Source organism: Macaca fascicularis, chromosome 4 (genome assembly GCF_037993035.2).
Source record: "Macaca fascicularis isolate 582-1 chromosome 4, T2T-MFA8v1.1".
In the NCBI taxonomy this organism is placed as follows: domain Eukaryota; kingdom Metazoa; phylum Chordata; class Mammalia; order Primates; family Cercopithecidae; genus Macaca; species Macaca fascicularis.
The window spans coordinates 144,218,066-144,242,443 of NC_088378.1; the positions used below are offsets into that span (position 1 = coordinate 144,218,066).

The 24,378-nt window shown below is 43.3% G+C and overlaps 1 long non-coding RNA gene and 6 other non-coding genes across 7 annotated transcripts; 3 read left to right on the plus strand and 4 right to left on the minus strand.

The window, feature by feature from the left end:
* The first annotated feature begins 6,824 nt into the window (after positions 1–6,824).
* Positions 6,825–6,897, plus strand: TRNAM-CAU (transfer RNA methionine (anticodon CAU)). The gene has a single exon. It is a non-coding gene; the product is annotated as a tRNA-Met (tRNA).
* A 1,861-nt stretch (positions 6,898–8,758) lies between these two features.
* Positions 8,759–8,831, minus strand: TRNAK-UUU (transfer RNA lysine (anticodon UUU)). The gene has a single exon. It is a non-coding gene; the product is annotated as a tRNA-Lys (tRNA).
* A 5,988-nt stretch (positions 8,832–14,819) lies between these two features.
* TRNAM-CAU (transfer RNA methionine (anticodon CAU)) lies at positions 14,820–14,892 on the minus strand. Its single transcript has one exon. It is a non-coding gene; the product is annotated as a tRNA-Met (tRNA).
* A 37-nt stretch (positions 14,893–14,929) lies between these two features.
* Positions 14,930–15,572, minus strand: LOC135970445 (uncharacterized). The gene is made up of 2 exons (XR_010586117.1): positions 15,441–15,572; positions 14,930–15,245 (listed from the first exon to the last, which is right to left on the minus strand). It is a non-coding gene; the product is annotated as an uncharacterized lncRNA (long non-coding RNA).
* A 191-nt stretch (positions 15,573–15,763) lies between these two features.
* Positions 15,764–15,845, plus strand: TRNAL-AAG (transfer RNA leucine (anticodon AAG)). The gene has a single exon. It is a non-coding gene; the product is annotated as a tRNA-Leu (tRNA).
* Positions 15,846–18,117: 2,272 nt separating this feature from the next.
* On the plus strand, positions 18,118–18,189 carry TRNAQ-CUG (transfer RNA glutamine (anticodon CUG)). Its single transcript has one exon. It is a non-coding gene; the product is annotated as a tRNA-Gln (tRNA).
* A 438-nt stretch (positions 18,190–18,627) lies between these two features.
* TRNAL-CAA (transfer RNA leucine (anticodon CAA)) lies at positions 18,628–18,732 on the minus strand. The gene is made up of 2 exons: positions 18,695–18,732; positions 18,628–18,672 (listed from the first exon to the last, which is right to left on the minus strand). It is a non-coding gene; the product is annotated as a tRNA-Leu (tRNA).
* Positions 18,733–24,378: the final 5,646 nt, after the last annotated feature.

Below are 24,378 nucleotides of genomic sequence, written 5' to 3' on the forward strand. Positions count from 1 at the left end.
CTTTCCTTTGCCTTAACTTTAGATAGCCTGATGACAATGTGGCTAGGCGATGATCTTTTTATGATGAATTTTCCAGGTGTTTTTTGTGCTTCTTGTGTTTGGATTTCTAGGTCTCTAGCAAGACCAGGGAAGTTTTCCTCGATTATTCCCCCAAATATGTTTTCCAAACTTTTAGATTTCTCTTTACTCTGGAACGCCAGTTATTCTTAGGTTTGGTCATTACATAATCCCAGACTTCTTGGAGACTTTGTTCATACTTTCTTATTTTTTTTCTTTGTGTTTGTTGGATTGGGTTAATTCAAAGACCTTGCCTTTAAGCTCTGAATTTCCTTCTTCTACTTGTTTGATTCTATTGGTGAGACTTTCCAGAGCATTTTGCATATCTATATATGTGTCCAATGTTTCCTGAAGTTTTTATTGTTTTTTATTTATGCTATCTACTTCATTGAATAGTTCTCTCTTCACTTTTTTTTTTTTTTTTTTCCCGGAGAAGAAGTCTCATTGTGTTGCTCAGGCTGCAGTACAGCCACATGATCTCAATTCACTGCAACCTCCGCCTCCCGAGTTCAAGCGATTCTCCTGCCTCTCGGCCTCCTGAGTAGCTGGGATTACAGGTGCATGCCACCACGCCCAGGTAATTTTTGTATTTTTAGTAGAGATGGGGTTTCACCATGTTAGGCAGGCTGACCTCAAACTCCTGACCTCAAATGATCTGCCCACCTTGGCCTCCCAAGGGATTACAGATATGAACCACTGCACCTGGTCTCTCCCTTCACTTCTCGTATCATATTTTGGATTTCCTTGTGTTGAGCTTCACTTTTCTCTGGTACCTCCCTGATTAGCTTAATAACTAACCTCCTGAATTCTTTTTCAGGTAAATCAGGGATTTCGTCTTGGTTTGGATCCACTACTAGTGAGCTAGTGCGATTTTTGGGAGTGTTTCCTTCAGATTAACAATAGATTTCTTAGCAGAAACCCTACAAACTAGAAGGGATTGGGGCCCAATCTTCAGCCTCCTCAAACAAAACAATTATCAGCCAAGTGTTTCTGCTTCCTTCAGAGGATCCGTGGGTCCTCTTGGGTTTGCTGATTTATTCCTGCAGTCGTTCTGGAGCTAAAATTCATGATGGGGGCCTCCACAGGCTGCTCCGTCCGTTCAAGTCAGAGGTGCAATCTAGTCCTGTCTCTCGTCTGCCATGATGCTCCCAATTCACTCCCAATGGTCAATTTTCAGGCTTCAATTTGCTCAGCCTCTCAATGGCATTTGGCCCTGTTGATATTCTCCCTTTATGAAAACACATTCCGGCCGGGCGCGGTGGCTCGCGCCTGTAATCCCAGCACTTTGGGAGGCCGAGGCAGGCAGATCACGAGGTCAGGAGATTGAGACCATCCTGGCTAATACGGTTAAACCCTGTCTCTACTAAAAATACAAAAAATTAGCTGGGCGTGGCGGCGGGCGCCTGCAGTCCCAGCTACTTGGGAGGCTGAGGCAGGAGAATGGCGAGAACCCGGGAGGCGGAGCTTGCAGTGAACCGAGATGGCACCACTGCACTCCAACATGGGCGACAGAGAGAGGCTCTGTCTCGAAAAAAATAAAATAAAATAAATAAATAAGAAAAAAAAAGAAAACATACTCCTCATTAGACCCCTGAGGGTCTTCTATCACAAAATCCCTGAGTGTTAATGAAAGATCTGAAGTATACCAGCCTCAGGTTTACGAGATGACCTCTTTTAATCTTTTTCACAGCAGAAAGGAAATCATAACTTCCTTGAGTGTTGCTAAAATTGTTTTATTATTCAGGGAGAAGCAGTCTCATGACCCAAAGAATGAGTATCTGAAAAGAAAGAATAGCCATTGGCAATCATCCTGTTACCTCCAATCACTTATAAGCCATTATTGTCTATCAGAAACCGTCCATTTTTATCTGTTAAGCCAGACGTTGTCCTTGAAGCTCACTGGGACCTCTTAATTCTTTATTCTTTTCATAAATAGTGTTTCCCCAAACTTTGGTGAACCAGTTGCTTTTGGTGTTCAACTTTTTAGGGAGCCAACTGAGACATAGCCATACCAGACCCTTCCACCCCCCAAAAAACATAAATCCAACATAATTATATAATATATAATATATACATGTATTACTTTAACATAAAATTTTAAAAACAGATGTTTGAAATTATGTATCATTCTGTAATATTTGCTTTTCCATTGCATAACTGTTATTATTTAAACAAAATAATAGGACTAGTTAATAATGGCAATTAGTAGTAATTTATAGTAGGGCTAATTACATAAATAATATGTTTGGGGAAAATATAACAATATGTTTTTATTATTTTTATCTGTTCTCATGCAGTGATTTAACTTTTTAAAACTCTTTATTGGATATTTAAGTCTCATAGGCTATATTATTTCAACTTTAAGGTACGTTAATAAAGGAAAAACATAAATACAAAAATGTAAAATACAATAAGAATGTAAAAGAAGAACATAACTACAATAAAACTACTTAAGCAGATATTACCTATATTTAATGAAAAAAAAATGGCATTTCTTTCTGTTCCATGAAACAATTGAGTATCTTTACCCTTTCTGTTTCTTTTTCCAATATTTTTTCTGTGATCTGTCTGCAACATTTAAGACATCTTTATTTTCTTTAATATAGTGGTAATACTGAATACAGTCAAAGATAAAATTCACTTTGAATTGCAGCTCTGCTCTCTTACCAAGCCCATATTACTTAGATTCCTGGTATCATTCTAGTGTGATAAAATCACACTAAATATCGTCTCAACAAAAGCATTTGAGCATTGAATACTCAGTATCTAACTTACTAGCAATAGCAGGCTGTTGCAGCAAGCTGAGATCGCACCACAGTACTCCAGCCTGGGCAACAGAGGGAGACTCCATCTCAAAAAAATACATAAATAAAATGAAATAAATAAATAATAAACTTGGGAAGCAAAGCTTGGATTACAAATAAATTGTATTTTTAGCAAGAGATTGATAAAGTCCTATTTAACTTGCATTCTGAAGCAGTCTTTTAAAAAAAAAAAGAATCTTTTCTTAGTGTATGAATCTTTATGTCACAATCTACATAACATAACATTGTTAAAATTAATGGGAGGCTATTGTTTTGGAATGAACTCCTGCACTAGGTTCCAACAGACCAGACCAAACCAGAAGGGAGTCACTTGTGCAGGGTACCAAGTGATCAAACTGAACTTTAAAATGGGTCAGTTTTCCAAAAAACAGGAGATTCACAGCAACCAGTAGAAAAGGGTCCAGTCTACCTCAGCCAGCATGATAAGGAAGTATTCTCTGCTTTAACCTACAAGGAAAGTCACTTTGAAATTACCAATCCACTTATTGTTCCTTGTTTGCAGTTTCTTCAGCCTTTTCTACCTATAAACCTCATCTCCTCATCAGAGCACCTTCTTATTTCGTAGATGAGATGCTGCCTGATTCATAAATTGCTAATAAAAGTTGATCTGATCTTTAACCTAAATGTGTTGAAATTTTGTTCTTTGACAACATCAAACAAATGAAACTGTAAATTTCTGTTTTACGGTAGTTCTTTTCTCTATTCTCACTCTTAAAATATTTTCAAATTAGAGAATAGCATTCCTCTTGTCCCACACTTTGAAAATATGATTTTACACCAAGTAAACATTTTAACATCTATCCTATGGCCAGCAATAATGATAGTCAACTTTAGACATTTCTAAGGAGGCTACCTCCTTTCGTTTCTATAAAGTGAAAAATCTTATTGTTTCTGCACATTTTGAGGAAACTAAAAAGTGACCATAAAACTCAATAAGCCATGAAAGCCTCAATATCACCAGTAAGCAAATCACAGTCCTTCTTAGCAGTGTTGTTTGTTTTGTTTTGTTTTGTTTTGTTTTGTTTTGTTTTGTTTGAGACGGAGTTCCGCGCTTGTTGCCCAAACTAGAGTGCAATGGCGCGATATCGGCTCACAGCAACCTCTGCCTCTGGGGTTCAAGTGATTCTCCTGCCTCGGCCTCCCGAGTAGCTGGGATTACAGGCATGTGCTACCACGCCCCGCTGATTTTTTGTATTTTTAGTAGAAACGGGGTTTCACCATTTTAGCCAGGCTGGTCTCAAACTCCTGACCTCAGGTGATCACCCGCCTTGGCCTCCCACAGTGCTGGGATTACAGGCCTGAGCTCTCATGCCGGGCCTCTCAGCAGTGTTGTGAACAACGTGTGCAGAACAGTTCACATGTAAGATATTTTCATTTTCTTTGGTAAAAAGTTTATAGTCTGAATGGAATTTGCCAAAATTTACATTTGCACTGTCTGCCAAATATGCAGATAGATGAGCAAGGTCTAACTTGTAGTTGACCAACGTATCAATGATTATGTTTCAAGTGGTTTCATTAAGTCTTCATACATACCAAGAAAGATGATTTTCAACATCAGCTGGTCATCTGATAGAATCAGCTCTCCACTGCAAGAGATCAATATGTGGTATCCGAATTTCCTCTTGTTCACCTAGGAGATGCAACCTCTGCATCAGGAAATAGAGTAATTAAGGAAGCCATAAAATAATGTGTGTTCTTTTCTAATATTCTGCCCAATGCTATTTTCTTGTATTTATTTTTAATTTTAATTTTCTTTAAGGTCTGCTTGTAAGCAAACCCAATGCTATTCTCTACAGAGTGTTGGCGTCACTTTTGGGAGACAAAAACTCTTTAGATTGGTTCACAAGTTCTTGCCTCTCATCCCAGACTGGAGAGATGCAGTGTCCCTGTGTACTTTCACATCCAAATCTGTTTTGAATTTTGCGTAGTATGCTCCGTTTTGATTATATATTCTCCAAATCCAGTCCTTCTATCTGTCATTCAAGTAACAGTCTGTTTAGACTTTTTCAGTGCTATCTGAGTTATGCTGGCATTCGCATGATAATCGTTCTCATTTTCGTTATCTAAACTCTAAAAATCTGGCCATAGTATTCACAATGTTAAAAATTAAACTGGCCGGGTGCGGTGGCTCAAGCCTGTAATCCCAGCACTTTGGGAGGCCGAGACGGGCGGATCACCAGGTCAGGAGATCGAGACCAAACTCCGTCTCTACTAAAAATAAAAATAAAAAAAACTAGCCAGGCGAGGTGGCGGGCGCCTGTAGTCCCAGCTACTCGGGAGGCTGAGGCAGGAGAATGGCGTGAACCCGGGAGGCGGAGCTTGCAGTGAGCCGAGATCGCGCCACTGCACTCCAGCCTGGGCGACACTCCAGCCTGGGCGACAGAGTGAGACTCCGTCTCAAAAAAAAAAAAAAAAAAAAAAAAATTAAACTAAGGCCGGGCGCGGTGGTGCAGGCCTGTAAACCCACCACTTTGGGAGGTCGAGGCGGGCGGATCACTTGAGGTCAGGAGTTCCAGACTAGCCTGGCCAACGTGGTGAAACCCCGTCTCTACTAAAGATACAAAAAATTAGCCGGGAGTGGTGGTGCAGGTTTGTAATCCAGCTACTCGGGAGGCTGAGGCAGGAGAATCGCTTGAACCCTGGAGGTAGCGATTGCAGTGACCCGAGATCACGCCATTGCACTCCAACCTGGGCGACAAGAACGAAACTCCGTCTCAAAATAAATAAATTAATTAATTAAATTAAACGAGCACTATCTCAATACAAACTAGCACTATGTAGACACGACAGTCTACAGTCAAAGATCGAGTGTTACGCTCACGATTACAAACGCTAACATCGCGCATTTAAGTCGCCTCACTCAGAGAGATGCACGGTCCAAGGTTGTCACCATCAGGGGCCAGGGGATAAACGGCCACAACTACAAAAGTGGGATAACCTAAGCCCTATTATCCATTGACAATAAAATCAGTGTTACTTTCAGTCCTGGGGCAGGGGTGGGAACAAGGGTGGGGTTGTCACTTTTTGTGTGTGTGTAATCTCTCCAACCTATCGCCAAAAACCGAAAGCCCAGACTTTTCACATCCCAGGTAGGGTTTTCCTGGGAGGTGGGTCTTTGAGTGCTAAACCTCGGATAATCCCCTGGCAAACAAAGTCAGTGGAGAAGATAAGCTTTTCACCCCTCACTGCTTATTACGACCGCTCTCACATCCTAGCAGATGCCCAAGAGTTTGCACCAAGAGCGCCATATTCTTTACACCATGAAGTTGCATTTGTCCAAATCCCTTTGGACTTCCTCAAGACCGAGAAGGAGGCGTGATCGGGGAAGACTGCAGTGGGTTGAAAAGCCAATGGGACTTGGGGAGGTATTTTCTTAAAACAGACGGCCTTACAAGAAGTTGGGAGGTATTTTCTTAAAACAGGCGGCCTTACAAGAAGTTTGCTGTACATTAGGATAGCCTTACAAGAAGTTTGAGCGTATGAGATAGCGACAGGTGGAGACGCCTGTCAAAGGAGGTTGTTTTGTTGTTTAAGATAGTAAAAGCTTCAATGCTTCCCGATGGGAAACACTGGATCACTTTTCCTGTGGGAAAGAACCGGTATGGAGGGAGAGAGGAAACAGGCTGGTTTCCTGTTCTCTCCAGACAAAATGGATGGACGCCCGTGCAGGTTAAGTGTCAGGTTTCTGGACAGGACGTTTAGGAAATTTTCTACTTGAGGTGAAAAGTGGGGAGTCATCAGCTCAGAATAAGAGGGCAAAAGCAGCGGATCAGCAGCGACTTTCTTCATCTGATTCAAGTTTTGGGAGCTGTTGAGCTTTTAAGAGGTTTCATAAGAATATTTTATCTTATAAATTTAAAATAAAGGTAATGTAGACATTAAAAAGTTTAAATGAAGTAAAAATCAGTGTTGAAAACACGTGACGAAAACTTTTTGCTGTCTGCCTCCTTAGCGCAGTAGGCAGCGCGTCAGTCTCATAATCTGAAGGTCCTGAGTTCGAACCTCAGAGGGGGCAGCTATTATTTTGTCCCCAACTTAAAAAACTAACCGTATTTGTTCATTATATAATTATCTCTATAATTGCTTGGCCCCGTATATGTTGTCAAACAAATGAAGTCTCAACTCTCTAAGTCCCGACGGATTATCAAGTTCCAGTAAATCTCTTTTAGTTTTTGTAGTACCATCTCTTTCCAGAAGGCATACTGTTTTGTCCAAGTTCCTCTGATCTCAATTCCCTCTTGGGACAGTATCCTCCTACCGGTGCAACTTAATCTATTGAAAAAATGAATAGACAGATGAAAACCTGATACTCAATTTGTTATGGCAGCCCTAGGAAACTAACACGCTATCCCTTCTCTCACCAACCTCCCATCACGTCACCTCAAGCTGTTTTATTTTCTTCATATAATTTTTGCTATATAAAGTTTCCTTGTTCTTTTATTTTTTAACGTCTTTATTGTCTGTTGCCCACCCATCCTCCTAGATTGTAAATTCCGGTAGAGACTGAATTTGTTTTATCCACTTCTATATTTTCAGTGCCTAGTACAGTATCTGATAAACAAGTATTTCCCAAATCAATCACTTAATTTGCATATTAAATGTTATGGTTTTCTTTCCATGCTTCCTGTCACTATCTTACTGCACAAAATCAACATTTCAAACTTAGATTATTTGCAATCATTACCCCAGCATTACACATACTGAAATTCATCTTGCAGGCTATACCTCTCTGGCCCAGTTTGTGCTGGAAAAAGAGAGGGCTCTCATTAGGCATCTCCTCCAAAATGTCTGGACTTTAAGGGTCTGTATTTCAGGACAGCTCTCTTAACAGTTCATTCTGGGGTCGGCTTAAGGAAATGTTTTATAGGGAACATCTTAACAGTGTCTTCTGGACCCTAGGCCTCTGGTTCCAGAAGTCTGCAGCTAACCACAGTTAAGGAAATGCTGTTAGATTTGGGAGAAGCCTAAGAGCTAGGTTGTCTGGCTGTTCAGGCAGCTCTTCAGAAACTGCTTTATCTTTATTGGAGCCATCACAATTCAGAGTCTGTTCCTCTCCTTTGCAGAATCAGACACTATTTTTATTTTATTTATTTATTTGTATTATTTATTTTGAGTCTCGCTCTGTCTACCAGGATGGAGTGGAGCGGCGTGATCTCGGCTCACTGCAACCTCTGCCTCCCGGATTCCAGCGATTCTCCTGCCTCAGCCTCCCCAGTAGCTGGGATTACAGGCGCGCGCCACCACGCCCGCCTAATTTTTGTATTTTTAGTAGAGACTGTTTCACCATGTTGATCCGGCTGGCCTCCAACTCCTGACCGCAGGTGATCTGCCCGCCTAGGACTCCCAAAGTGCTGGGATTACAGGCGTAGTAAGCCACCGCGCCCCGTCAGAAACTATTTTTAAATTCACCTAGTTTTTCAGACTTGCAGGGCTGACTCACAATAACTAAATGCCAGAAACATGTCAAGCCAGAATATGAACATATTATAACTTTCTTGATAATTGATCAGTATATTCCCTCCTATGTAAAATAAACTGTACTGGAAAGCAAGTAACAACAGAAGATTACTCTGGCACCTGTAAACAGAGTAACAGGAATAATAAAATATTAAATACTTCGTATTCTAAGGTTATCCTTAAATGCTAGTTTTCTTCCGAAAATCTGGGGCTATCTCACTGTAGAGGTCCCATGTATTCACCTCACTACTTTTATTTTGCATCAGAGTTACTTACCTATCTGTGGGTTGAAATTTGGGGCTCTAACGGGTTTTGTGAAATTTTGCAGTATATGTAATCTGTCCAAAAAGGAAATGATACTTTCCTTTTGGGCTTTTTCAAACGTGAAGTGAGAATCAGGTGCTAAAAACCACAAACTACGCCCGAACAGGGACTTGAACCCTGGACCCTCAGATTAAAAGTCTGATGCTCTACCGACTGAGCTATCCGGGCTTCTTAAAGAGGTGCTTCTTCATGAATATTCCAGTGAGTAAGAAGGTGCACAAACTCGGTATCTTCCAATCTAAACCCTCTCCACGACCCTTTTCTTTATTCCCATCTATACTTTTGTCCTCTTTGAATATGGCTCACAGTTATTTTTGTCCCCAGCTCATGGAAAAAATTAACTCCCATCCTTGTGTGACGTAATCCAAACAGTTACTTGTAAAAGTAATGTATAACTACAGAGTAATCGCCGGGTTTGTCTGGTCTTTAGTCTTCAAAGGTTATTCTCCAGTCTTGCCTGCGACCTTAAGAATACCTGTCACACGGGCGCCGTGGCTCACGCCTGTAATCCCAACTCTTTGGGAGGCCGGGGCGTGCGATCACAAGGTCAGGAGATCGAGACAATCCTGGCCAACATGGTGAAACCTCGTCTCTACTAAAACACAAAAAATTAGCCGGGCGTGGTGGCGCACGCCTGTAGTCCCAGCTACTCGGGAGGCTGAGGCAAGGGAATCGCTTCAACCCGGGAGGCGAAGGTTGCAAGGAACCGAAATCACGCCACTTGCACTTCAACCTGGTGACATAGTGAGACTCCGGGAAAAAAAAAAAAACGAGGCCGGGCGCGGTGGCTCAAGCCTGTAATCCCAGCACTTTGGGAGGCCGAGACGGGCGGATCACGAGGTCAGGAGATCGAGACCATCCTGGCTAACACGGTGAAACCCCGTCTCTACTCAAAAAAATACAAAAAACTAGCCGGGCGTGGTGGCGGGCGCCTGTAGTCCCAGCTACTCGGGAGGCTGAGGCAGGAGAATGGCGTAAACCCGGGAGGTGGAGCTTGCAGTGAGCTGAGATCCGGCCACTGCACTCCAGCCTGGGCGACAGAGCAGACTCCGTCTCAAAAAAAAAAAAAAAAAAAAAACTACCTGGCACAAAGAGTGCACAAAAATAGGTTTTGAGAACTTATTTCGAGCAAGGCGCTCAGCTGTTGCCCTGGGTTTACTGCAGTCCAGAGGTACTACCTCAGCCCTTGGGGGGTTCATACTTTAAAAGGGAAAGGCAGCAATTAAAGGACAAATTACACTCTGTTTAAACAGCCATTGTGATAAATGCTCTCAATAAAAGTTTAGGTTACAAAATGTTGAGAAAAACAAGCATAATCTCATGACTTAACTTTGCAAATTCATTGAGATAATATAAGCAAACTCCTGCTGACATTTCCGCGAAAATTAAGTGTTATCACAATTATTAATCTTATTATTGTAAAATAGATCATTTAGAACAATGTATTTAACCACTTTGGTTGTGCCACTTTAGACAAGTTTCTTAACCTCTCAACCACTTCACTTCCTTAAATCTCACAACAGAAATCCCTTCCTCAAAGGCTAGGTTTAGCACAATGGTTGTCATGTGGTACATTTCTGATCAGGCATGCATTTATGCTACTATTGCAAAACAGATTCAAGGTTATCTACACAACTATACTATAAGATAAAGTGAAAAATGTTAATAGATTTAAATCAAGATAAAGAGAACACAGAGGAAGAAAAGTAAGGTGAGACAAAATAATGCACACTGCAAATCACACTCCGTCCCCTGTCTTCAAGAGCATGGATTATAAAGGGAGATGACCCCTTCCAGGAGCTTAGAGAAGACTTCTCCCAGGAAGTGATGTTTCAACTGAAAACTAAAGGCCTAGTTGGACGAAAATGTGACTCCAGCATTCCAAGAAGATCAAAGAGCAGAGCAATTTCAGACACCTGAGAGAAGTCCTGAGCAGCTTGTGTGCAGAGAGCTCAAGAGAGTGTTGATGAGGGTGGGGGCTGAGGTGGACAGGAAGGCAGGGACAGACCAGTGACTCACAGGCTCAGAGGTTATGGCTAGTAGTACAGAGAGCTGACGGCACCCTAGCAGCAATGTGAAGCCACTGGGAATTCTAAGCAGGAAGGAACGACATGATGAGATTACTTTTAAGAGTACACTGGCTTTATGTAAACAATGAGTCAGAGTGAAGGAAGAGATGATGCAAAAACATAAATTAGGCCATTGTGCAGAAGAAGGCCATCCAGACATGGCTTAGTGATTATGTGGCAGTGGGGAGGAATGGTGCAGAGAAACTGGGGAACAGCTAGAAGAAAGAAAATTTGGGCCCAGACTGCCCCTGGGAACCTGGAGGGCAGGAGGTGTCAAGATGTCTCAGCTGCTTATTTACCAAAAGAAGCTCTTTACAGGGAAAGGCAATAATAAAGCAAAACAGGGCAAGGCCAGTGGCTCCCACCTGTAATCCCAACATTTTGGGAGGCAGAGGTGGGCGAATCACTTGCAGTCAGGAGTTCCAGACCAGCCTGGCCAACATGATGAAACTCCGTCCGTCTCTACTAAAAATACAAAAATTAGCCAAGTGTGGTGGTACATGACTGTAGTCCCAGCTACTTCAGGAGGCTGAGGCAAGAGAATCACTTGAACCTGGGAGGCAGAGGCTGCAGTGAGCCGACATCACACCACTGCACTCCAGCCTGGGTGACAGAGCAAGACTTCATCTCAAAAAAAAAAAAAAAAAAAAAAAAGAGAGAGAGAGAGACCGGGCGCGGTGGCTCACGCCTGTAATCCCAGCACTTTGGGAGGCCGAGACGGGCGGATCACGAGGTCAGGAGATCGAGACCATCCTGGCTAACACGGTGAAACCCCGTCTCTACTAAAAAGTACAAAAAACTAGCCGGGCGAGGTGGCGGGCGCCTGTAGTCCCAGCTACTCGGGAGGCTGAGGCAGGAGAATGGCGTGAACCCGGGAGGCGGAGCTTGCAGTGAGCCGAGATCCGGCCACTGCACTCCAGCCAGGGCGACAGAGCGAGACTCCGTCTCAAAAAAAAAAAAAAAAATGTTGGGGTCCGCGTGTTTCCTAAACAAAGGAATGAACACACAAGACAAGACAAACATGGCGGCCGCCTCGAATGGCCCGCTCTGCTTTATTTTATACAGTCATTTGTGGAATGTTGCCAAGTCACAAGACACATTGTTGTTTTTCTGACCTTTCCCTGACTTTCTGGATTTTCAACATGTTTACACATAAACAAGCCCCCAACGCCCTGCTTCGTTTGCAAGAGCAGGACTTATTGGGGACACCCTGCTTCGTTTGCAAGAGCAGGACTTATCGGGAACACCCTGTTTGTGAGCACGTAGTCCTCTACAAAAAAAGAAAAAATAGAAATAAACCGGAATAGGAAACGGCACCTTGTAGCTTTTGAGAGTTCTCTGGGAAGCATAGAGCATTTATTCTGCTCTTGATGAGCCTTGTGAAAACCTGAGGCAACTGCTGCTAGTTTTAACCAGTAAGCAAGGCCTGGATGACCAAATAATAACGAGGAGAATTTTGGGAGGAAGTGATCTCTCCAGAGACAGTCAACATGGGATAAATGAATACAGGCTGAGTAAGTCCTTGACGGGGGCTTCCAAAATGTTGCCACACTGATGGCATTCAAATCTCCTGGAGTCACTGTTAAAAACCCAGATTCAGGCCGGTTGCGGTGGCTCACACCTGTAATCCCAGCACTTTGAGAGGCCCAGGTGCGCGGATCATCTGAGGTCTGGAGATCGAGACCAGCTTGACCAACATGGAGAAACCCCATCTCTACTAAAAATACAAAATTAGCTGGGCTTGGTGGCGCATGCCTGTAATCCCAGCTACTCGGGAGGCTGAGGCAGGAAAATCACTTGAACCACGAGGTGGAGGTTGCAGTGAGCCAAGATGGTGCCATTGCACTCCAGCCTGGGCAACAAGAGTGAACTCCATCTGAAAAAAAAAAAAAAAAAAAAAAAGGAGTTTCACAGATTCTATCTCAGACTCACTGAATCAGAATATTCTCAAGGTCTGGCTGACCTCCACAACTTAATTCACTGTTATCTTTTCTCTGCCCTATGCAGTGTATTCCCTCTCTGAACATGATCGTGACCTCTTAGACCCTACATGATCTATGTGCATCATGTAGGGTCTATGTGTATCTAACCCCCTCATCTCCTATCAAGTTCTCCCTTGTTTACTGATCTTCAGCTGCACTATTCTCCTCCATCGTTCCTTGAACATGCCAATGGCATTCCCGCCAAGCCTTTTGTAATTACTGTTCCCTCGGCCTGAAATTCTCTTTTCCCTGATAGCCTCACAGCTCACTCACTCACTCACTTCCTTCAAGTCTCTGTTCAGATGCCTCCTTATCAGGAAGGCCTCCTTGGTCACCCTTTATTATAAAGCAGTCTCCTCCCCTTTGTTCTCCATTCTCTTGCTCTTTTTCTTCATGGCATGTATCACTACCTCACATTTTATATATCTGGTTGAGTTTATTCTTTATCATTCCCCACTAAAATGTAAACTCCATGAGAGCAGAAGCTTTTTCCGTTGTGTGGAGTGCTATCCCTGCACCCACTATGTATGGTTCAGGTCTAGTTAAGAAATAAGGCCTGGCGCGGTGGCTCACGTCTGTAATCTCAGCACTTTGGAAGGCGGAAGAGGGCAGATCACTCGAGGTCAGGAGTTCAAGACCAGCCTGGCCAACATGGTGAAACCTCTTCTCTGGTAAAAATACAAAAATTAGCTGGACGTGGTCACGGCGGGCGCCTGTAATTCCAGCTATTTGGGACGCTGAGGCAGGAGAATCGCTTGAACCTGGGAGGCAGAGGTTGCAGTGAGCCGAGCTCATGCCACTGCACTCTAGCCTGGGCAACGGAGCAAGACTCTGTCTCAAAAAAAAAAGAAAAAAGAATAAGACTAGGTATTTCAACTAGGCACAACATAGTAACTCAGAGGTAATAACTACTGGGAAGTAGCTACCACCTTGTGGGGCTGGAAGAACGAAAAGGAAGAGGTTGAGACCACTGAGGAAAGGCACCCTGGAGTGCTAAAGAGAATGCGCTGCAGCTGGACTAGTACTTATTTATGTAAGGGGCAGTGAGACATTCGGAATGCATGAAGAGAACAAATAGAGATGGGACTCAACTGCCATTGTTGGACTCAACTTCCTTTCCTGACAGGAAGAACAAAATTTAGAAAGTAGCCCTTGCTTCTCTCCTCTTGCTTTCTAGTCTCTTTCTGGTTCCTCTTACTGACAGAACACAAGAGGAAGCCAGTGGGCAAAGGAGTTTGGGAAATGTCATTTGCAGGTGCCCAGCCCCAATGTCACAAAACAAAGTATATGAGGGTGATTTTAAAGCTGAGAGGGAATGGATTAATATGAACATAGCTTTGAACAAAGGAGGACTCAAGAGCAGCACATTATCAGTCTTGTTCATTACTATTTGAGTTAGGGGCTCATCTTGGCTGTAAATATCAGCCTGTCTTCTTCACTTCTTGTTTCCCTTTTTACCCCTTCCTGCATCTGGTAGTTTGGATGACTTCGATCCAGTCAACAGGACTGGAAGCAAGAGAAAAGGTCCAATGCAATGAGACTGAGGGGGTAGTTTTTTGTTAGCTTTTTGTTTCCTTTCTTTTTTCATATGGAATGTTATTGGTGGCAACCTGGTCGTAAGCCATTCCAGAAGAATGGTAAAAGATAACCAAGTCAGTAATTGATAATTAGATTCTATACCTTCCACACCCCTAGTACAACCCTCCACCCACTCTTTCTTCTCTTAGCACTCTAAAACTGGTAAGTTTCTTGACTCTGGTGTTTTTAAAACAAAGACAAATGCCAAGCATATCTGAAAAACATTTGAAAATGCTACCAGCTCTATCTCCAATGGGTATGCAGGGCGGGAGGGGAGATGAGAAGAATTTTGGAGATTTAATTCTTAATGAAAATCACTGTTTTGTAACTGAACATGGTTCTATTAAGCAGCAATTACCCGTTCTGTTCCATCAAAGCAATTTCCTTAGATTTTTTCTTTTTTCCTTACCAGACATATTGTACTCTTTTCTACAGAGAAAGCGGAGTAAGAACAAGGATTTGCCAACTTCCTTCGTTGTCTTACTCATTTTGGGTCAAGAGGAAGAAAAACGGCAAAACGGATGCGTTGCCCCCTCTGAGGTTCGAACTCAGGACCTTCAGATTATGAGACTGACGCGCTGCCTACTGCGCTAAGGAGGCAACTGTCTTCCGTGTGTAAGCAAGGGCTCTACCAACGTGATTATGAAGACTATTAATAAGGTTTTAAGTTATCCGAATTACAGTGTTTCAAAATAAGGTGGAAATATGATTTAATTCACTTCTAAAACACTTTGGATGACAAAACTACGTAGTACAAGGCAGGGGCCAACTCCTAAACCAACCTCGTTCTCCCACAGCCCTTCCTAAAGAGACTTCAAGGGCTGCAAAGGCAGTTGAGTCCAGACTTTGCAAAAGTCCTTCCTGTACGGGGCCTTGGATTTCTCATCTCATTTCTGGGCCAGGAACGAGCAGTCGTTCCCTCTGTGATTAGGGCTTTCGCAGATGTATAGCCTCTGAAACGAAGACAAGACAAATAATAATGAGTGCACTCTTTGCCTCCCTGGTGAAGTTCCGTGGAGACACTCGGTCCCCTGAAATGGACGAAGGGCGAGGGGAGGAGGTCTCAGGATTTTTCCACGCTTTTCTTGGAAGCAATAGGCTCAAACCAAACGGTTGGACTTGCTCATTCCTGAAGTCTAGAGGCTTACTTCCCGGAGTCCAAGCGGATGTGGAGCCCGTGGCGTCCTCTGGCGCTCTCGGTCTCTTCGACCCCTTTTCACTGTGTTGATGACGAATGGGGCAAGATTGCCTTCCTGCACCACCTGCAGCATCCTGTCCGGGATCCACCTGGGAGCTAAAAGGAAGCAAAGTGTCGGGGATCGGGGGTTCTCGGGCTGTGCTGAGAAGCGAGGAATGCTGAAGAAGGGGCCCGAGGGAAGGATTTATAGCGATGTGGGAATGGGAATGAAAGGACTGGAAAGGGGCGACAGTCACTTGGGTGAAAGTGCAAGCGGTAACACAGCCCGCGGGCGGTAGCGTGGCCGAGCGGTCTAAGGCGCTGGATTAAGGCTCCAGTCTCTTCGGGGGCGTGGGTTCGAATCCCACCGCTGCCAGAGTGAGTTTCTTTTCTGACCCAGCAGAGGTCCATTTTCAAGTATTGTGTGGGCAGTTCTCACTGCCTCCTAAGTGAGGTAGGTTCCTCTTCTGTTTCCCAAGGGGCCACCGGTAACACCCATATGTACAGTCCCCCAAACAGTGCCCAACTGTTTCTCGATTTAGGAGTTCAGAAATCTCTTACCCTAGTTATTCCCTTCAGTGGCCTTCATGTGTTTTCATTCACTTTGCAAGATTTGTGAACCAACCATGGGCAATTCTACGGAAAAAGTACAACCTTCTTAACTCCAGACTCAAGAATAAATAAGCCACGCACGCTCATCTGCCCTATTTTCCATTGTCTTCTCCAAGGATAAATGTGCTAAGGCTGAAAAAACAAACGAACCAACAAACGAAACAGTCACCAGACACCTACAGCCTTTCCCCCTTCACCTATCCTCAGAGAGCAGTTTAAGGTCCTTAGTTGAACACAGTTGAAGAGTTAGCTTTTGAGATTCTGATATTATCTTAAACAGTAACCATTTTTTATTTTCTTTTTCCTTTTTACTTTTTCTTTCTTTCTTTTCTTTTCTTTTTCTTTTTTTTTTTTTTTAAGAAATAAGGTGCAGGCTCATAGAATAAAAAGAATGACACCTGTTTTAGGGAAGAAGGACTTGATCCGTTATTTACCCGGATCTGGAGCAGTTTAGACCATCTTTTAAGGCTAGGAGACTCGAGGAAATAGAATGGAGAGTTTGTGTGTGCAGGGAGGTGGGTAGATGCTTAGGAGCACTTTACAGTCGTCTAGCCAGAAGTCTTTTAATTTCACTGCTTCCTTCCTCACCTTCCAAAAGATGTATCCAATACATACTAATTGAGCAGATATTTTGTAACAGGCACCTTGCTTGGTTGGAGATACAATGAAAGGATGAATACCAGCAAATGATTCCAGGGTTTCTTAGCAATTCAGTCTTGAGAGACTAGAGAGGCACATTAAGCATAATTGACCTAGGCCGGGCGCGATGGCTCGCGCCTGTAATCCCAGCACTTTGGGAGGCTGAGACGGGCGGATCACGAGGTCAGGAGATCGAGACCATCCCGGCTAACATGGTGAAACCCCGTCTCTACTAACAATACAAAAAATTAGCCGGACGTGGTGGCGGACGCCTGTAGTCCCAGCAACTCGGGAGGCTGAGCCAGGAGAATGGCGTGAACCCGGGAGGTGGAGCTTGCAGTGAGCCGAAGTTGCGCCACTGCACTCCAGCCTGGACGAAAGAGCGAGACTCCATCTCAAGGAAAAAAAAAAAAAAGCATAATTGACCAATAATTAATATTAAGATTGACTAAAGTAGTAATTTATACCTGTATGTGGTCTGTTTTATGTTGTTCTTACAGTTACTAGGTAAAGAACCATGTTATCTTAATAAAGTTAAGATTTGAAAAAATAAATGACTACGTCCAGCACTATTACATCTTCGTTTGGTCATCCATACTAAAGGACACCTATTTGTGGGGCCATCTGGACGCTAAGATGTCCACCTGGGAGCCGGGACCTGGAAAGGCGAAAGAAGATAGGAGGAAGATAGGAGGAGGAGGAGGAGTTCCCTTTTGAACTTGTAAAATTTAGCCTAGCGAATGAAGGCAAAAAAAGAAGTCTAAAGTCTCCCAAAAGTCTAAGTTGGGCTGTCCCACTGAGTATTCATTCATTCGTTCATTCATTCACTCATTCTTTCATTTATGCATTCATGCAACAAACATTGATTGAGCTTCTACAAAGTAGCAGACCGTGGGCTATCAAAGAGGAGTGAGACTCAGTCCTGCACTTAAGGCATTTTGCAGGAATGCAGGAGACAGATTTTAAAAATTCAAGCCCATGGTTACAACTGAGGGGCAGTGCCAAGATACTCGGAGGTTGTTCTAGAGGCATCTGTAGGTATCGTACGATGAATAAATGAGACTGTAGAAAGTAGATAGTATATTTTTCTTTTCTCTCTTTTCTGCCTTTCAAACCGTGAGACTAAAATTCAATTTATCTTTTCGTGGGCTGGAAACGGAAGAAAAATCTCCAGGAATAACCATATTCCCAGATCAGTATACTGCGCTGCCCCGAAGGATGGAAAGAAACCTGGGAGAAAGGCGCAGTGGAAACAGTATGTGAGCCCTCCCTCTCCCATCCCTGTGTTTGGCACTCCAAAACAAAAAACTGCCGCTGCCAAATTACTTTAAATCAATTAGTAAGTAGAAGAAAAGAGAGATCCCAGGTGGATCGAGTATTCGGCTTTCGCTAAGGAGGGTTCCATGGTGTAATGGTTAGCACTCTGGACTCTGAATCCAGCGATCCGAGTTCAAATCTCGGTGGAACCTTTCATATTTCTCTATTTTTGCCCTGCTTCCGGTAACTTGAGCGTGAACCTTGCTGCTTTCAATTTCAGTTTCATCACTTAGATTTTTGATGGTGTCTGGCCATGAGGAAAAACATGTAATCTGCAGTCCCAATAACCTATGAGCTCAGGGCCAGTATGTAATAGTGGAGTCTGCATACATGTCTTTCTACTCCCACCTAGTCTGGTTTCCTCCCAGGACGCCTCTGGGTGAGTGCTCATGTAGTAAATGAATGCGCCTTTTAACGAACTGACCAAAGCAGAGCAAAACGTGATTCACTATTAAACAGCGAACAAGACCGAAAAGGAAGGGGATAGACCTCATTGAAAGTGTATAATTTTAGTTAGGATAGAAAAAGTAGAGAGAATGAAAACACAGAAATGGCTGAGAAAGCAGAGTGGAAGGAGAATAAAATACATGTGTCAGAAGTGGGATTCGAACCCACGCCTCCATTGGAGACCAGAATCCTCAACACGAGGAAGCCAAGCTTGAGTCTGGCGCCTTAGACCACTCGGCCATCCTGACACCTGGGACGCTTGCGCTCGCAAATCAATATAATCTTCAATTGTAATGAATGTGCAACCAGTGTAAGTCATTACTACGTTCGCGGTTTAATGAAAGAAATGGAAAAGGAAATTCCTAAATTCCTACAAGTTAACAAAACGTTCTATCTAAATGGAATCAGGAACCGTAACTCAACTCGCGAGGCTCTCCTCCCAATTCAGGCTAGAATCCAGCGTTTCTCGCCCCTCGCCCCCTTCTACACTTCCCTGCACGTCCCGGGTACGGGGTGCGAGCATCCTAACAACCCAGCCGCGACTCTCCCCTGAACGAGAAAGAACACATAGCATGACAAGAAAAAACTCACATCCAGCACAAGAAACAACATATAGCACGGGGGCTGTTCCGGAGATGCTGCTTAGCAAACCAAAGAGCTCAGCAGGGAAGAAATGAGCAAGCCAATGCAGACCGGAAGTGAAGCAGGAGAGTTAGTGGAGACTGGGGGATGAATGGGGTCTTGAACATGAAGAATGACTGCCGATGTGAGTAACGAGAGTTAACTTGGTCAGGAGTTGAAAGAGGGTGAAGTGCAGGGGTGCAAAACCAGATTAGCATGAAGGAAATGTCAGCACAGAGCCGAAATCCCCAGATCTCTTCCCTCACCACATTCCCAGAACTAGTCAAACAGGCTCATCTCCCCTCCCACTACCTCTCCCAGGAGGTTGAAGGAGTATGTCAAGGGAAACTGAGATAAAGTTTTCCAGACATAAAGAAAGACAGATGAGATATCCAAGTCAGTTTACGAGGAAAAAATAAAAATTAAACCAAGGACAAACACTGGTATTTCAGGGTCTCCCAAAGAAATGGCTGGGTCTCCATAGAATCCCCAAAGACTCCCCAGTCTACAGGCTTGGCCCAGGTCCACAGAGCTTCCAGAATCAGGTGTTTTGTGCCTTACTTAAAATATGTACGACAACCAAGGATAATCAGATGGTTGTGAAAACATTTCTACAATAAGACAAGGATGATTACCAACAGAAGGGGGCAGGAAGAACCTAAGAGGAAACAAATACAGTGGAGGAACCTGGATTTTTGTTTGTTTGTTTTTGTTTCTGTTTTTGAGACAGACTTTCGCTCTGTTGCCCAGCCTGGAGTGCAGTGCCGCGATCTCAGCTCACTGCAAGCTCCGCCTCCAGGGTTCACGCCATTCTCCTGCCTCAGCCTCAGAAGTAGCTGGGACTACAGGCGTCCGCCACCACACCCAGCTAATTTTTTGGTATTTTTAGTAGAGACGGGGTTTCACCATGTTAGCCAGGATGGTCTCGATCTTCTGACCTCGTGATCCACCCGCCTCGGCCTCCCAAAGTGCTGGGATAACAGGCGTGAGCCACCGCGCCGGCCGGAACCTGGATTTTTAAAAAAATTACAATTAATCCTTGGGAAAGTAAGAGAAGATACGCTGCACTCATGAAACAAAAAGGAGGGGGAAGCTCTTAATATTATTAATAATATTATAATGGCCAGAGTTTTAAAATTTTCTTTTTTTTTTTTTTTTTTTAATTCTTGAGACGGAGTTTGGCTCTTATTGCCCAGACTGGAGTGCAGTGGCGCAATCTCGGCTCACAGCAACCTCCGCCTCCCAGGTTCAACCGGTTCTCCTGCCTCCGGAGTACCTGGGATTACAGGCATGCGCCACCACGCCCGGCTAGTTTTATGTTTTTAGTTAAGACGGGGTTTCTCCATTTTGGTCAGGCTGGTCTCGAACTCCCGACCTCAGGTGATCCGCCCGCCTCAGCCTCCCAAAGTGCTAGAATTACAGTCGTGAGCCACTGCGCCCGGCCTAAAATTTTTAAATAAGGTTGTAGAAATCTGGAAAGTTTGGGGTGAATGATGGAAAATGGCAGAGAATTGATAAGAAAACAGAAGGGTGTGTAATAGAAGATACGCCAACAAGTTAACAGGGATTCTGGGAAAAGAGAAGGAGAAAGTAGAATAAGGAGATAAAGATGTAATATAGGCCGGGCGCGGTGGCTCAAGCCTGTAATCCCAGCACTTTGGGAGGCCGAGATGGGCGGATCACGAGGTCAGGAGATCGAGACCATCCTGGCTAACACGGTGAAACCCCGTCTCTACTAAAAAATACAAAAAACTAGCCGGGCGCGGTGGCGGGCGCCTGTAGTCCCAGCTACTCGGGAGGCTGAGGCAGGAGAATGGCGTGAACCCGGGAGGCGGAGCTTGCAGTGAGCTGAGATCAGGCCACTGCACTCCAGCCTGGGCGGCAGAGCGAGACTCCGTCTCAAAAAAAAAAAAAAAAAAAAAAAAAAAAAAAAAAAGATGTAATATAAGATTATTTTTCAGAACCAAAGACCTTAAATCTCCAGATTTAAAAGGCCCACCAACTACCCTGCACAGCATGTGGCAAACCCCCACAAGAAAGCTTGTCATCGCGAAATGTCAGAGGAATAAAGTGAAGATCCTAAATGTTTCCAGAAAGAAAACAAACCAAAAAGATTGCATAGAAAGGATTATGAATTAGAATGACATCTTTTTTCCTCCACAGCAACACCAACACCAAAAGCTGAAAGACAATGAGGCAATGCGTTCTAAATCATTTCAATAAAGGAAAATAGTGTCCACAACTAGATTTCTGAACCCAGCCAAATTACCAATCAAATGTGAATGGACATTTTCAGGACATTATCTCCCATGTATCCTTTCTCAGAAAGCTTCTGGAGAATTGTCCACTAAACAGGGAACTAAACTAAGACAACGGAAATATGAAATCCAGTGACTAGGGATCTAACAAAGGAGAAAGGTAAAGGAAAAAATTCCAGGGCACTTGCTGAGCTACCAGCCTAGAAGGCAATCAGTCTATGGTGGAATAGAAGAAAGAGGGCTAAACGACGGTTGTTTCCAAGGGGGGAAAATGGAACTGACATATTGCCTCATGCATTTGACCAGAAAATAGTCTCTGAAAGCTGGTATTGAATTAGGAATAAATATTTAGAAAAGTAAGCAAAGAACAGGAGGCAATTATTAATCCCAGGAAGAACAAAAGGTTGTCAAAGAAGGTAATTATGGTATACCATGTAGCTCAGCTGTGAAAAATATTACAAAGTCATAATGATGAAAACTATAAATATTAATTCAACCAAAAATTATACATATGAGGCCAGGTGGGGTGGCTCACGCCCCAAATCCCAGCACTTTGGAAGGCCAAGGCGGGCGGATTGCCTGAGGTCAGGAGTTCGAGACCAGCCTGGCCAAAATAGTGAAACCCCATCTCTACTAAAAATACAAAAAATAGATGGGCGTGGTGGCAGGCCCCTGTATTCCCAGCTACTTATCCCTTGAACCTGTGAGGCAGAGGTTGCAGTGAGCTGAGATGGTGCCATTGCACTCCACCCTGGGCAACAGAATGAAACTCTGTCTCATAATAATAATAATGATAATAAATATGAATGTATATTACCATATTCAAAAATTTATTCAATAAATATACGTTGAATTAACAAATGTATAAGTAAATAAATATATCCACAAGAAGAGATTCATGAAGAGCATATGCATAAATATAAAGGATTCTTATGGATGTATTCTAATAATAAAATACATTATTGATTAATACATTTTCTTGAGTATATTATTTTTATGTCCATCAGTCTCACCTCTCTCTGCTGGGCTCAGGAAAAATTAATCTTCCCTACAAAGCTATCACTGAGACAAAGTAAAAACAGGTCAATGACAATGCCACAGAAATCTTTTAAAGCTGTTAAAATCACTTCAACATATGAGTTGTTATAAATTTTATAATTAGTTAAAAAGAACAAGTAGGCCAGGCATGGTGGCTCACACCTGTAATCCCAGCACTTTGGGAGGCTGAGGCGGGCGTATCACTTGAGATCAGGAGTTTGAGAACACCCTGGCCAACACGGTGAAACCCCATCTGTACTAAAAATACAAAAAAATAGCCAGGCACGGTGGTGCACACCTGTAGTCCCAGCTACTCGGGAGGCTGAGGCAGGGAAATTGCTTGAACCCAGGAGGCAGGAGGTTGCAGTAAGCCGAGATCATGCCATTTGCACTCCAGCTTGGGCGACAGAGGGACACTCTGTCCAAAAAAAAAACCAAGTAAAACTGGTGAATTGGTTTTCCATTAGTGCACCTATTTTCTCCTTTTTGGACGTAGTGGTTAAAATGAGGTGAACAAACATAAATGCACTTACAAATTTATGATATAACTTTTCAATAAAAGGTGCTGGACCAATTGGGGAAAAAAATTAAATCTGGACCTTTGCCTCACACCAAAATCAAAAATGAATTAATAATGGACCATACACCTAAGTATGACAGGGAAAGTACAGCTTCTAGAAAGAGAATATGTTAATGAACGTAAGGTACACAAAGATTTCAAAATCAGGAAGGAGTAGCCAAAATGAAAAAAAATGGTTAGCCAGGCACCCACCTGTAGTTCCAGCTACTCAGGAGGCTTGAGGTGGGAGGATCACTTGGGCCCAGGAAATTGAGGTCATAGTGCACAATGATAGCACCTGTGAACAGCCTCTGCACTCTGGCCTGGGCAACACAGCGAGACCCCATATCTATTAAATAAATAAATAAATAAATGTAAAAATTTTAAAAATAAATCAATAAAGTCAATTAATAAAATTCATCAAAACTAGAAACTTCTATTCACCAAAAACAGCATTAAGAAAATAAAAAATGGAGGCTGGGTGCAGTGGCTCACGCCTGTAATCCCAGCATTTTGGGAGGCCAAGGCAGGCGGATCACAAGGTCAAGAGATCGAGACCATCGTGGCCAACATAGTGAAACCCTGTCTCTACTAAAAATACAAAAATTAGCTGAGTGTGGTGGTGCACACCTGTAGTCCCAGCTACTCAGGAGGCTGAGGCAGGAGAATCGCTTGAACCCAGGAGGCAGAGGTAGCAGTGAGCTGAGATTGTGCCACTGTACTCTAGCCTGGCAACAGAGCGAGACTCTGTCTCAAAAAAAAAAAAAAAAGAAAAGAAAAGAAAAAAGAAAAAAAAATGAAAAATGGAAGCCACAAATTGCAGGAAACATTTGCAAAATACATACCCGAGAAAGGACTCATCCTAAAGATGCAAAGCACTATTGTAAATCAACAAGAAAAAGACAAATAGTTTTTTTTTAATGACGAAAGACTTGATCAGGAACTTCACTAGACTCATTCAAATAGTCAGTGAACATATGAGGCCAGGGATGATGGCTCATGCTGTAATGCCACCAGCACTTCAGGAGGTGGGAGGATTACTTGAGCACAGGAGTTACAGACCAGCCTGGGCAACATAGTGAGATCACCCCCACCCCACCATCTCTAGAAAAAAAAAAAAAATTAGCCAGGCATGGTGGTGTGTGCCTGTAGTCCGAGCTATTCAGGAGGCTGAGGTGGGAGGATCATGTGAGCCTGGGAAGTTGAGGCTGCACTGGGTAATGATTGCATAACTGCACTCCAGCAAAAGAAAATTTGAAAATGTGCTCAGTATCATTGATTACCAGGGAAATATAAAATTTAAATTAAAACTACAATGAGATACCACTACAAATCCACCTGAACAGTTAAAATATTTTAAAACACATATGCTGTACCAAGTGTTGGTGTAATATGTGCAGCAACTAGAATTCTCATGC